The sequence below is a fragment of the Centroberyx affinis genome, unplaced genomic scaffold, assembly GCF_046629955.1.
Source record: "Centroberyx affinis isolate AG114_WGS23_722 - 3 ecotype Tasmania unplaced genomic scaffold, CSIRO-AGI_Caff_v1 ptg007680l_1, whole genome shotgun sequence".
Lineage (NCBI taxonomy): Eukaryota > Metazoa > Chordata > Actinopteri > Beryciformes > Berycidae > Centroberyx > Centroberyx affinis.
In genome coordinates this window covers 43726-56372 of record NW_027283874.1, presented here as the reverse complement: position 1 = coordinate 56372, position 12647 = coordinate 43726, and the positions used below count along the sequence as shown (strand labels likewise).

The window sequence follows — 12647 nt, the reverse complement described above, 5'->3', positions numbered from 1 at the left end:
GCATTACATGCATTGAACGCTTCAGTAAATCCGCCAGGGCCAAAGCCTTCAAAATGTTCATGCTCAGACCAAAACCCGAACTGAGTCACCCTCCTTCGGTTCTATATTCTTACACTTACAGCCATAAACTGTCATCTCATGCTTCTTTAAATAATCTTAGTTACAGGCCTAGGACACTTAATCCATAACATTTAGCTGTACGGGAAAGTATGAGTCTTTTCATAGCCAATGAATAAATAGTCATGGCTGGTATTTGTGTAACTCTAACAACATACTCCTGCGTTGCCAGTTTTAGCGATAAAACCTTTTTGATTGTGTGTGTTGGTCAGTAAAAGACAGAAACGTGGGAAGGGACTTAGCAATTATGAGGGTTGGTGAGATATGGTTGAAATTCTCAACGCAGCTGGCCATGACTGAAACATCACACCGGTGTGCGCGCATGTGTGTGTGTGTGTGAGAGTGAGTACACCTCCATGGAGGAAAGTGCACGATTTGCGTGTGTCCAAGCATGTGAACGAGTGAGGCAGTTTCTAAATATGACTCGGTTAGCTCCTGGGTGGACACACACCGCGCATGTGGGCCAACAATCACTGCGGACAGGATGAGAGGCAGCGTGTGTGTGTGTGTCAGAGTTTGATTGTGCGGTCGGACTTCCCCCTCACGGCCCTCGACCACTCATAGATTTAGACGTTGTTATTATTTTAACATAGTTAGCAGCTGTGTTTTGGTGGCGAAACATGGTAATCATCTCCCCATCGCGGGGTTTTCTGATGGTTGCGTCGTATTTATAACTTTGAGCCGTTTCAACCCACTTTCTCATGACACAACGGAAGCTCTGGAAGCTTCTCAAAGTGCAACCCGTCACGAAAAAAGGATGTTGGGTTCATCGCAGTGGATTGTGTCAATGTGCCCTATTAGATTCATGTTGTATTCAATTCGTGACTAGATTCATGTGAATGGCTTTAAAAGAAAAAGGTTTAATTGCAAGGATTGAGTTCATCCTTCCTATGCATTTGATGAAATCAGCGCTATCTGAGCTTCACTATTCACTATGCTGATTTTAAGTTTATTTTACCCATACACAATCTAGTATGGACAATACAATAAATAAAAAGACACACGCATTTACACAACTTGTTTGGCTATTTAAGTCTGCGGTTCATGAATCCACAGTTAAATTGTCATTAAATGTCAGTTGCCGGGTGTTCAAGTCCATGCTGCTTGATTATAAAAGAAAAAGAAAAAACATAAGGAAAGAAAAAGGCCATATACAGTATGTATTTGATGGATTCTCCAACTAATCTAGTTTACCAGAAGACATTCTACTTATGAAACTGACTTTATTGTAGTAGCTAGTGATTACATTACAGAATGTGCACAACTATTGTGCTATACTAGATAGATACTATAAAGTATCTATCTATCTATCTATCTATTGAAGTGGTTAAATCCAACATAGATATACATTACTTCCAGAAAGTAGATAATTTAAGTTAAACATGGAACATTATGAAATTGTAAAAAAAAAAAATCACTGTAATACTAAGTTCTTGAAAGATCCCCACATTTTCTGCTGCCTTTTTCTATTTTTTTTTTTAATCTTGCCACACTCATTACAAATTCAGTAAGTCCTTAGTCATTCCTCTTCCCAGTGCCTAACTATTATAGAGGATTTTTATCAATGGGACATTCTCGATGTTTGAAGGTAAATTAATCTCCAATATTATAAATGTGGATTCTTACCTAAAACCAACGTCTTTTTTTTTTACTACAGACAGCACCAGTGGGAATCAGCGTTACTGCCAATGCTCTACCCACTGAGCTGCACAGGACAGCCCTCCACACTCATTCATTCATTTTCTCCTGGTGTTCTTCCAGTGGATTACATCACCGGTCACAATTTCAAGCAGGTAAACGGACATCCATCCGCAACAAATTACAGTTTGCAAGTAACCTTGTTAACCCAGCCGGTTGCCTTGCACAACCTCCCTCTCTTTCTCGCCTCTCTCTTTCCTCTCCTCTAGAAATCCTTCCTCACCCTCCGCTCCCTATCTCCCTTCTTATTTTGCCTTTTGCAGACTCCCTGCTTCCTACTTTCAACCCACAGATCATCTCCTCCTTCCTTCCCCACTTCACTTCCCTCACCTCTCCCTGTCCGTCAACTTTGGTTTTCATCTCCCCATCTCCTCTCTCCTTTGACCCTCTCCCAAACCCCCCCTTCACTCAGTTTACCCACCTTTTTATCTGTGGAATAGCGTTTTCCGACCTTTTTAGACTGACATTAATCTATTATGTACATTTGTGGTGTTTAGCATTCGATTGTATGAGGATAGGGTCTTGAAAATATAAGTGATCTTTGTTTATGTACTGAAAAGCATAGAAGGCACTCTGTTTTTGCCTTTATTTTACAATGGCAATCGGAAAAGAACCTTTTTTCACGGTGAAATGCGTTGGTCAGCTTTAACTTTTCAGATTGCCAATGTAAAATAAAGGCTTTTATCTTTTGCTATCACAGCAGAGTGCCTCGAACCCTCCTTGTTTTCTTTCAATACATTCTTGTAGTTTTCCTTCAGAAGAGCACCTCTTGATTGCTTTGGACATTTCTGGTACCAACTAGTGCTCCCACATCTTTTGTCTTTTTCCGATTTTTGGTTATATCGGTGGCTGTTTGCCTTAGGATGATCCCCATCTGGAGGTCACAGTTTACCCACCTTCTGATTCGCTACTCTCCTCCCTTCCCATTCCCCTCCCTCTGCCTCTGTACTCCGTTCAGCTTGGCAGCAGCGCCTGTCTTTTCTCCTCTGTCCGTCCCCTTTTCACCTCCCTTCTTCCGACTTATGTTTCCCTCTGTCTCCCCTTCCCCAGCAGGTAGAGCGCTTGGGATAAGAGTTTTCTTGAATCAAGTTACATTATCTTGATACTTGAGGAGCGATCTGCCTCATTTCAACGTACTGACACTGAAAACGCTCAAAACAGGCAAGTGGAATGAATGATGATGATGTTTTAAGGAAAACAAGACTTGTTAGGATGGATTTTTTTTAATTTTTTTTATTTATTTCAATGTGAAGACCTTATGAGGCTGGTGCCCAGATACGGTGAATTTTGGCTTTACCAGAACCCCCCCCTCCACCTCCCACCCACCAAACACACATATACATACACACACATACACTCATCCCCATCCAAATTATGGGCTTGGCATTGCTCCCTCTGCTCCTGTTTTGTTGGTAACCCACACGCAGACCTGCAGTGCCAACTGAATGTGGCAGAGGGTCAATATTTCCCACAGTCCCCCTCTCTCTCTCTCTCTCTCTCTCTCTCTCTCTCTCTCCCTCTCTCACTTTCTCACTTTCTTCTTGCCCCCCCAAAAAAAGAATCCCCCTGGAAATTTTCCGCTCGTACCAAAAATAGTTGTCTGACGCCTGGGCACGTTTGCCTGGTGCCCTCCTGTCGCTTACGGCCGGGCTGAGTGTACACACACACACACACACACACACACACACACACCGACGACGAGACTATTTTCAACTTAATATTTATGAATTTCATTAACTTGTTGTTTTTGCTTCACTGTGACGAAAGAGCACCCAGTGTTTATGTGTGTATGTATGTGTGTGTATGAGAGAGAGAGAGCGAGAGAGAGAGAGAGATGAAATAAATGAAAATACTACTGGGTGTTCTGGGCATTGCTGCATGTAGAGTGGGCATGTACCAAAAAAAGAAGGGGATTATGGGACAAGGTAGCTACTGTATGTGATCCTCACTGATGCTATATGTTGACCATAATGCTGTGTATACCTAATTCAACCTCTATTGAAAAGCTGAAATCAAAGATATTCTTCTTTTAGGATTACATGCCCAGATCTTTATGACACTTTTCACCAATGCTGCTTGTCAATTATCATCACTGGAAAAATAATAGAGCAACACGCAATCTCAAAAACCCATTGTAACCTTGCTTAGTCATGCCAATACCATCTCAATTCATATTCCTATTTAATCTCAATTCTAACTGCAATTCATATTCACTCTCATGTATTTATATTTATGTTCAGAAGTTGGATTTAGCAAACTCTGCATGCCACAAGTAGTCAAAATTTGGATCCTGAAGGCAATCCACCTTTCCTGAATTGATTGAATTGAAACTGGCCCAAGCCCTGATAAACACGAGTCTCTTTGCACCGATAATTGCGTTTTGCGGTGTGACAGGACAGTGAAGGCAGTTGAAATGTATCCCCCCGGTGTGATGACACAAGAGGTCGTCCAAACCCTCCAGTATGTTTGCCCAAGCTACCTGGTTTTCGGAGCGGGGGAGTCGGTAAACAGGTAAAAGTGCTACAAATAGAAATCTAGCCACTTAAGAATATAGTCTTGAGGGAGGTTCTGCCTTCTCCCGGGCCTGCGTCAGCACTGACCTTTTTGCTGTTTGCTGAAGGGATTTGATTTCACCTCTACCTCTCTCTCTTTCGCTTTTTTTTTTTTTTCAACCTTCACACTTAAGCCATCTGAGGAGTATAAAATAGCAGTTTTGTCCAGGAAAGGAGAAGCTGTGGCGGTTCAGTCGCGGTGCCAAGTGATATCGCCACCGCTGACGAGCTGGGGGCAGAACGCACCGGAGTCCAGCAGGGACATTTTTCGGGGGGTTTCTTCAGGACAAGGTGATGGGAGTTTTTTTTGTTTTTTGCATCTCCCCGCCAACCTACACTACACACACACACAAGCAAGCACGCACGAACACACACACAAGCACACTTTTTGCAGAGAGATCCAGAGAGCTGCACTATCTCTGGAGCAGTTAGGAGTTCAGTAACATGATCAAGGGCAGTTTGACATTATTCCATTGTTATTATAGTGCTTTATGTTACACTGATCATCCTCAAAGGAGAAATTCTGTGTCTTGCTCAAAGACACTTCAGCAGCACGGATGCCTGCCTCTATGGGGGCTTGAACTCTAATCTTTGGGCCTCGTGTACCTGCAGCGCCCTCTGCTGGCACTGCATGGAAGAGCCTGAAGACCTTTTGAAGGGATTTCTACCAGGGTTGGGGCCATTCACGAATTTAATTGAGATGAAGGCATGGTAAATGCCAATTCAATTCCCGGAGTTGCAATTGGAGTTGGAATTGCACCCAAATCTAAGGAAACAGAATGTGAATTGAATTGGAATGACAGGAAACAGAATTGAATTCCATGAAATTCCATGAAATTCCAGAGGTTGTCTTCACTTGCTGAACATTATAAATGAAATATTATGAATCAAATAAAAGACAGTTCAACAAATCAAATTCTATCATGATCACATGCATCAAACACCAGCTAAAAGATTCCTTTAACATTTTATGATATTCAGTATTGATAATAAATAACACTGTGTAATCTCACAACATGGAATTTCAAAGAATTCCATTGAATTAAATTCAACCTGCTGAAATTTCAATTCAATTCCAATTCTGTTTCCTGTAGGTTTTTTCCAATTCCACTTCCTCAGTTGAATTGGAACCTCCAGTGTTCTTTCCTGTCTACACTTTCCCAGTTCATCCATTGTCCCTACAACTTCAGCACACCTTGCCTCTTCCTCCTGCAGGTAGGTCTTCCAGTAGGTACTACATTTCTTATTGCTGTATCTTCAGACTCTCAGCATCAACTCCAGTCTCGCTTTTGCACATATGAGTTTGTTTCTTATGCAAGAGAGAGACAACTAGAGGCAAATAGAGAAGAGGTGGGGAGTATGGAGAGAATGTTAGAGTGAAATGACAGTTACATTTAAAAAAAAAAAATGCATATACAGTAGATGATAAACCTCTTGCATATAGATGTTTACAGAACAGAATCATACAACTTCTCACATCATGACACTACATAACGTTTCAGACAAAACAACCGGGTGATCTATCTATCTATCTATCTATCTATCTATCTGTCTCTGTATCTCTGTATCTAACTATCTATCATTTCTTTGAAACCTGAGGAACCGGATTCGAATGACATCCATAAGTGAACAATACACCCAGCTTGGGAAAAAAAAAATGGGTTCCAGTGAAGGTCAAGAAGATTGAAAAGTGAATGTAAATTTATATATGCAGTTTAACTTTTCAAGCTCAGCTCTTTTTTTTTGCCTGCTAAGGATGCAGCTGGTGTGAAAATGAAAAGAAAAAAAAAAATAACATATTCGCCTTCATTATACACCACTTCCTTAACAAAGCTGAACAAATAGCAGTTTTCATTTGTGGCGGTCAGTGTGGGTTCTGTAGCGGGGAGATTGTCAGATACCGGGCCAACTGCAGCAGGGGGCTCTGCAAGTTAAAACAAGGGCAATGTTAGCTTTCACTGCCTTTCCAATGGCCAGATCTGTTTATCGGCGTCGACACATTTCATACAGAATATTACACAGAGCAGCAGTTTTGAAAGTCACGCCTGGGGACGAATGCTTGCCGGTCTTCAAAGACAAAACATCTGGCCGAACATCTGGGCAACCTGGATTTCAAAGCCTGGGACAAGACGCAGGAGATTGTCAGTTTAGTTTAGTTTGGTCTGCCCACCCATAATTCATAGTGCCTGGGGACCTGATCAGCATAAGATACAGTTTCTCAGTTCTTGGGTCACAGCGAGACATTCTGACAGGGTCGTGGACAAAAACACTCCACAGTAGATATTTACCAGATCACAGAATCTGATGTACTGATGTAACTATCCTTATTTAAGGAAACCCACCTTGAATGTTAGAGCAAAGCAAGGTGAGTTATCAGATATTGGGTAAGTAAAATTTAGGTTTACATGCCAAAGTGATTGAGACGCATTGGTTTAGAGGGAGAGTAGCTGCAGAGGAAGGACATAAAAATAAATGCATATTTGATGATGTGGTCCAGTAGAGATAAATACAGAGTAATCAGCAACCTTTAACACCTAGGACCAAGGGCCAAAGAAAGCTGCCACTCTCTGATCCTGTTACTAACACACAACTACACACCTTCACACATGCTGAAAGAGCATTGCCATTCATCTGTCTGTCTGAAGTCTCTGAGTTTAGAGCCTGGATAGCATCAGAGTCAGAATCACTTAAATCACCATGCTCAATAAATGTGCAGGAATTTGTCATATTGATACTTATAGAGTTTTCACAATATATACCAACACATAGTGTGCAAGTGATCTAGAGTCATCATGCCACCAACAACCACTCATTGTCTGATCTCCCTTCCCTTTCAGTTTAATTTTGCTTGCTAATGTACAATTCAGTAATATTTGTGTATGCCTTTTAGCAACAAAGCAAGTCTATAGTGTAGTTGCCAGTAGGGGGAAGTAGACTACTACAAAACAAGAGCTTGAACAAGTCACAATTGATGTGGCTTGATAAACTAAAATAAGCTAAGCTAAACTAAGCTAAACAAAGCTAAAATAAGCTAAACTAAGCAAAGATGGGTTAAGATAAGATAAGATAAGATAAGACAAAACTTAATTGAACTATGAGGGGAAACTGGCTTATTACAGCAACAAATACTGGTGTATATTTGACAGCAAGGAGTAAAAGTCTGATATAAATGATATTGAAAAATGTATTAAATTAATAATCCATGACATTTTCACATAAATAAAGGTATCTCTGATTGACACAACATGATTCAGCCTACCCAGTTCATGAAATGATTTACATTTGAAGCACGTTCCAAAACAATAGAACACAAAGATGGTTCCGGATAAAGATTATGGAAGTTTTGGTGCCAGCCTAGGAAGCATCGCATGGCGACTTGACTGATGAGAGCCAACGGGAAGCCCTAAGATTTGCTGACCAACGATGCATCACTCGCAAACAGTGCAACAAAGGCAGTTGAGGTAGCTGGGAAAATAAACAGCAGAAACCAAAGCATGCAGCTTATCTCAAGCTAATGCTTCTATGTGCTTGCTTTCATGAGTTTGTTCTCTTGGGAACTTGGGAAGAACTTTCTCCTCAAGGACACAGGTATTGACTTGGCATTCATGGATTTTATATTTATCCCTGGTGTCTGATAGGTCTGATAGGTCAGATAGGTCTGAGGACAAATACTCTGGTGCACAGAAAGGGATGTGTTTTATGTCTCCAGCAGCAACAACAGTAGTTTGTATGGAATAAACAGAAGAAGAACTGGGTAGTTAGCATGAGCAGTGATAGCCACCATGGCTGAACAGACAAAGAAAAGAGAAACTCAAACTGCATCAACAGAAAATCCAAGCTCTGCCCACACTGTTTGATTGACAGCTGATCTCTGGGAAGAGCAGTGCAGAAACACCACAGCAATGAGGCTGAGCAACAAAGATGGAGACTAAATTAAAAAAAAAAGATTATTTATATGAAAATGTTGGGGATTATTACTTTAATGCAGTACCAAGCATAACAATTGTATTCTTATCCAACACATGAAGGTCGTCACAGTCAGATTCACCTTTACTATCCAAGAACAAAGCATATGTACAAGGAATTCATATATAATGTGTAAATATACATTAAATTACATTCAAAATACATTAATTAGGACAGATGATGGTACAACTATTATAGAGTAATTCCTGTATTTTTCAAAATACAACTATGAGACTCGACTGTTACTTAAAAACAAGGTGATGGTTGTGTGTATGTGCCTGTGTGAGCGTGTGAATGTGTGTGTGTGTGCATGTGTTTGTGTGAGGGAGAGTTTGTGTGTGTGTGTGTGTGTGTGTGTGCGTGTGTGTGTGTGTAAGAGAGAGTGAGTTTGTCTTTACCTTCCTTATCTGTCTCACTGACTCACCACTAACTCCCCCTTACTTTATGATGGGGGATGGGAGTTAACACACACACACACACTTTATACTGCAAAATCACACATACACTGTACTCATAAGTACAGAAATATATATTCTCATGAAGCTATTTTTACTCACAAATCTTACTTTATTCAGGCTCAAAGAGTCATTAAGATAATATTTCCACAAACATAACATAATTGTCATGTTTATTTGTGTCCATTGTCATTCCAAGGCCCAGTGTGTTCCCCCTGTGGCTGTCCTTTGTAATCTAATGTAGCCGGGATTCCGAGCAACAGTGTGTCCAAGTCTTTCAAGGTGTTTCCTTTGGTGGCACAGTGTGTTTGTGTGTGATTTCCCCTTGTGGAGCCCCGGGCTGACTATCAACACTCCACCACTACCCATAATGCAATGTGGAAAAAAGGAAACACCCATTTTGTTTACCTGAGGGAGACAAGACGGAAAACTGCCGGCCTGAAGGGAGGAGAGAAAGAAAGCCAAAAGACCAGAAAAGACAGGCGTTTGCGTCCATTCGTACCCTTCAACTCTGAGCTGAAGGTTTCTACTTTCAGTTAAGGTTGCGTTTCCGGTTGCTAGTTCGGAGTTGCTTGGCGGCATAACAAGCTTTTCATGCGGTTTGCTTCCCTACCTTTACAGACAAGGTGTGAGTGAGAGAGGTGGGACGGCCTGAGAGTGGTGGGAGGAGCTACAGCGTTCCCCATGTATGGCCTGCAGCATTGTTCCTATGGTAAATAGAGGGTCACATGGGGCTGCAGTCTTAGAGCAGTGGGGGGGAAGAGGGAGGGAGAGGAACAAGGAGAGAGAGAGAGAGACTTATGTGATACACTGGAGGGAGAGAGAGACTAAAAGAGACACACTGGAGGACTTTGGCCTGCCTCATGAGCAGAAGGAGGCACTTCAGCCTGCGTTTTAGAGGACACCGAGTCTTCATAGAGACACAAAGAGAGAGAGGACACAAAAAAACTTTGGAACTTGGAGCACCATGTGGCAGGTCAAGCTGAATTCCTAATTTCGCCTGCCTCCCCCATGCGGCTCCATTCTTTTCTTTGAGGCTCCTGTGGATACTCCTGTTCCCTTGTATCCTGTGGAGGGGCAGGGGGCAGGGGGGTGAAGGTTCAACAGCTGGTGCCATCCTGGTGCTACTGTGTGTGTGTGTGTGTGTGTGTGTGTGTGAGTCGCTGAACCGAAGATCGAAGGATGCCCACCAACTTCACGGTGGTGCCGGTGGAGGACGTGGAGGGCAGCGGTGGCGGTGGGAACAGACGCAGGGGGGCAGCGGGCAAGCCGGCCAGTCTGGGCAGCGTTTTCAGAGAAGAGGACGAGGAGACTTCGCCAGGTAGGAACGCGGCCTCTGAGACCCTGTAAGACGAAATATCTACTTTTGGTTTGTAGATAGGCACCCGTGCTCAGGAAGGGCCCCCGTGACTGTACACCCGAATGGCTGCTCGTGTGGATCTAAATTAATCATTAAACACCTACCAAATGAAGCACGCTGACACACACACTCAGATGCATGTTATGACAGGCACACACACACACACTTAATGTGACGTCGTTCCAACCAGCTAGAACTTGCAGGGCAGCTTGAATAGCGTGGTAGGAAGAAAGGACTGTGTGGTGTTGCTGTCTTGCTTATGTCTTCACAACACTAATTTAGAGTTGAAGTGTAGTATTGTGTGGCTATTATAAAATAATTTATTCCAGTGGACTAAAAATGTATTCTACAGGCTATTTTGTACCTTATCTAATATGGTCAGTGTGTTTGGCCACTGACCTTTAGTATTATAATCGTATGTTGCAGGAACTCTGGAAGACTTTGGCAACAAAATGTAGCTTTAGATGTTAATTTGTCCAGAATATCCAGTAGAATTTCTGGACCCATTGTAATTTTCTCATAAGCCACCTTTGGGTCATCACTCACTTTTGTCCCCATGTACTTCCATGGGAAGCGCGAAGTGTGGTCCACTACCTGGCCACCGATCTGAAGCATGAGCAAAACTGAGAGCGGTGAAAGTGTGAAAATCTAAAATATTTGCCAAAAGGAGCAATCTTTTGACCTCTAGCAGTCTAATCTCTGATGTGGAGGACGTAAACAAAAGCAGTTTCCTGAGAACTTCTCTCTCTCTCTTTCCTGAGAACTTCTCTCTCTCTCTTTCTCTTTCTCTTTCTCTCTCTCTGGAATACACACACATACACAGGCTTCCAAAAACGTACCACGCTGACTGACAATTCGTTTGTCTCCAACATTTACATTTTCAGCCATTTAATCCAGAGCAATTTACAATGAGTGCAACAGTAGAATACAATTCAATAGGTTCAGTAGATTCCTAGGTCACCAACTTTACAAGCAATCGAGCTGCTATCAAAGTCACTGTGTCCAGAAAATAGGTGAAACCAACTATTCCAGTGACCCTAATGACAGAAGTCTCATTTCTCATCTCCTTCTAGTCAAGTATTAACAGGCAGTAAATCAGTAGAGTCATACTGTTTGGTTCTCTGTCAGGCTGGACATCGGTTTATAACCCATAGGAATGTTACAGGCCAGACTCCAGGCTCCAGTGACTGTCGAGGTGTTCCCATTTATCTATAATATTCAGGACCTTTGGGTGGGCCTTTAGGTCAACGTGCGCTGTACTATTTTTTTTCTGTCAGTCATCTCAGAACAAAAAAATGATAATCATCATCATCCATGAAGTGGATGGAGATGCAAATAAGTGGTTGATGCATCCTGTAATGTGTGGCCACAAGTTTCTGAACTACAAGCAGATATTCCCCAGGCTTATTAGTCTTGTGAACTGTCTTCTTTATGGATTCTCTTTGCTCTACAAAAAGTGTCCGTAGCAACAAGATCCCACATATGCAAATATCAACATACAATAGAGGGAATGAAAAAACAATGCTTTTTTCATTTAAAGCTACACTAGACAAGCTTTTTATGTAGAAATACACCCACTTTATATCTAAGTCTCAAAGTGGGGCTGCAGCAGAGAAGTTTGTCCCATTTCCCCAGATTGAAACCATAGATTTGCTTTATTTGACTAAATGAAATTCTGATGTCACGTATGGCCACTGGTGACAAATCTTCTCTGTGCACAGAAAGAGACAAATTGAAACTTAAGAGTGAAAACGAAACTCTCCTCTGTCTCCTAAACAGCAGTGAGCAGCGCTCCATCCAGAGAAAGCTGGACTCACCAACATTAGATCTTTTACCTTTCTCATCTCTTTGGTTTCCTTTGGTATAAAGGATCACAGACCGGTCGGGTTGGTAAACATGAGTGTTCTAATGTCCTGTTACGTGATTTCTGAGTTTTGAAGTTCAAATTTTTCAAACAATTACCTCTCACTGCCATGTGGGGCCGCCAGCGTGCAAAGTTGCCAACTGCAGCTTTAATAAAACAAATAGTCGTACCAGACATCAAGTGAAGTCTGAGCTGTTCATTGGAGGTAGATGGTCAGTAAACACTGTCAGAAACCAGCTATTGTATGTTTCCAGGCAACTGTCCAGCAAATTGTAAGCAAACTGAAGACAGAGTATTTCAACAACTGAGTAGTATTGGGCAAGTTGTTATTGTTCTTTTGTGCCAGCTAATGTTGGCCATAATTAATGCTGTCTAAAGATGAAAACAAAGAAATGCACTGGGGAATGTTGAACAGACAAACATTGTTCCGTCAATATTTATTCCACAAACGCATTTCCATTGCTAGTTATATCTTTACTGACAGAGATCTTTTCTGCCTTATGTGTAATTATTATTTTTTTTGCTATAGAAGAACTTATATCAAAAGGTACCATTTCCTTGCAGCTCTTTTAATTTGATACATCATAATTCACATAAAAATACCTGGTCAGAAAAAATACAGTTATTGTAACATC

At 41.7% G+C, this 12647-nt stretch overlaps 1 pseudogene; it reads left to right on the top strand.

Annotated features, from left to right (window-relative positions):
- Nucleotides 1-9574: 9574 nt before the first annotated feature.
- The window catches only part of LOC139639777 (solute carrier family 12 member 7-like), a 37479-nt pseudogene continuing 34406 nt past the window's right edge, over nt 9575-12647 (top strand).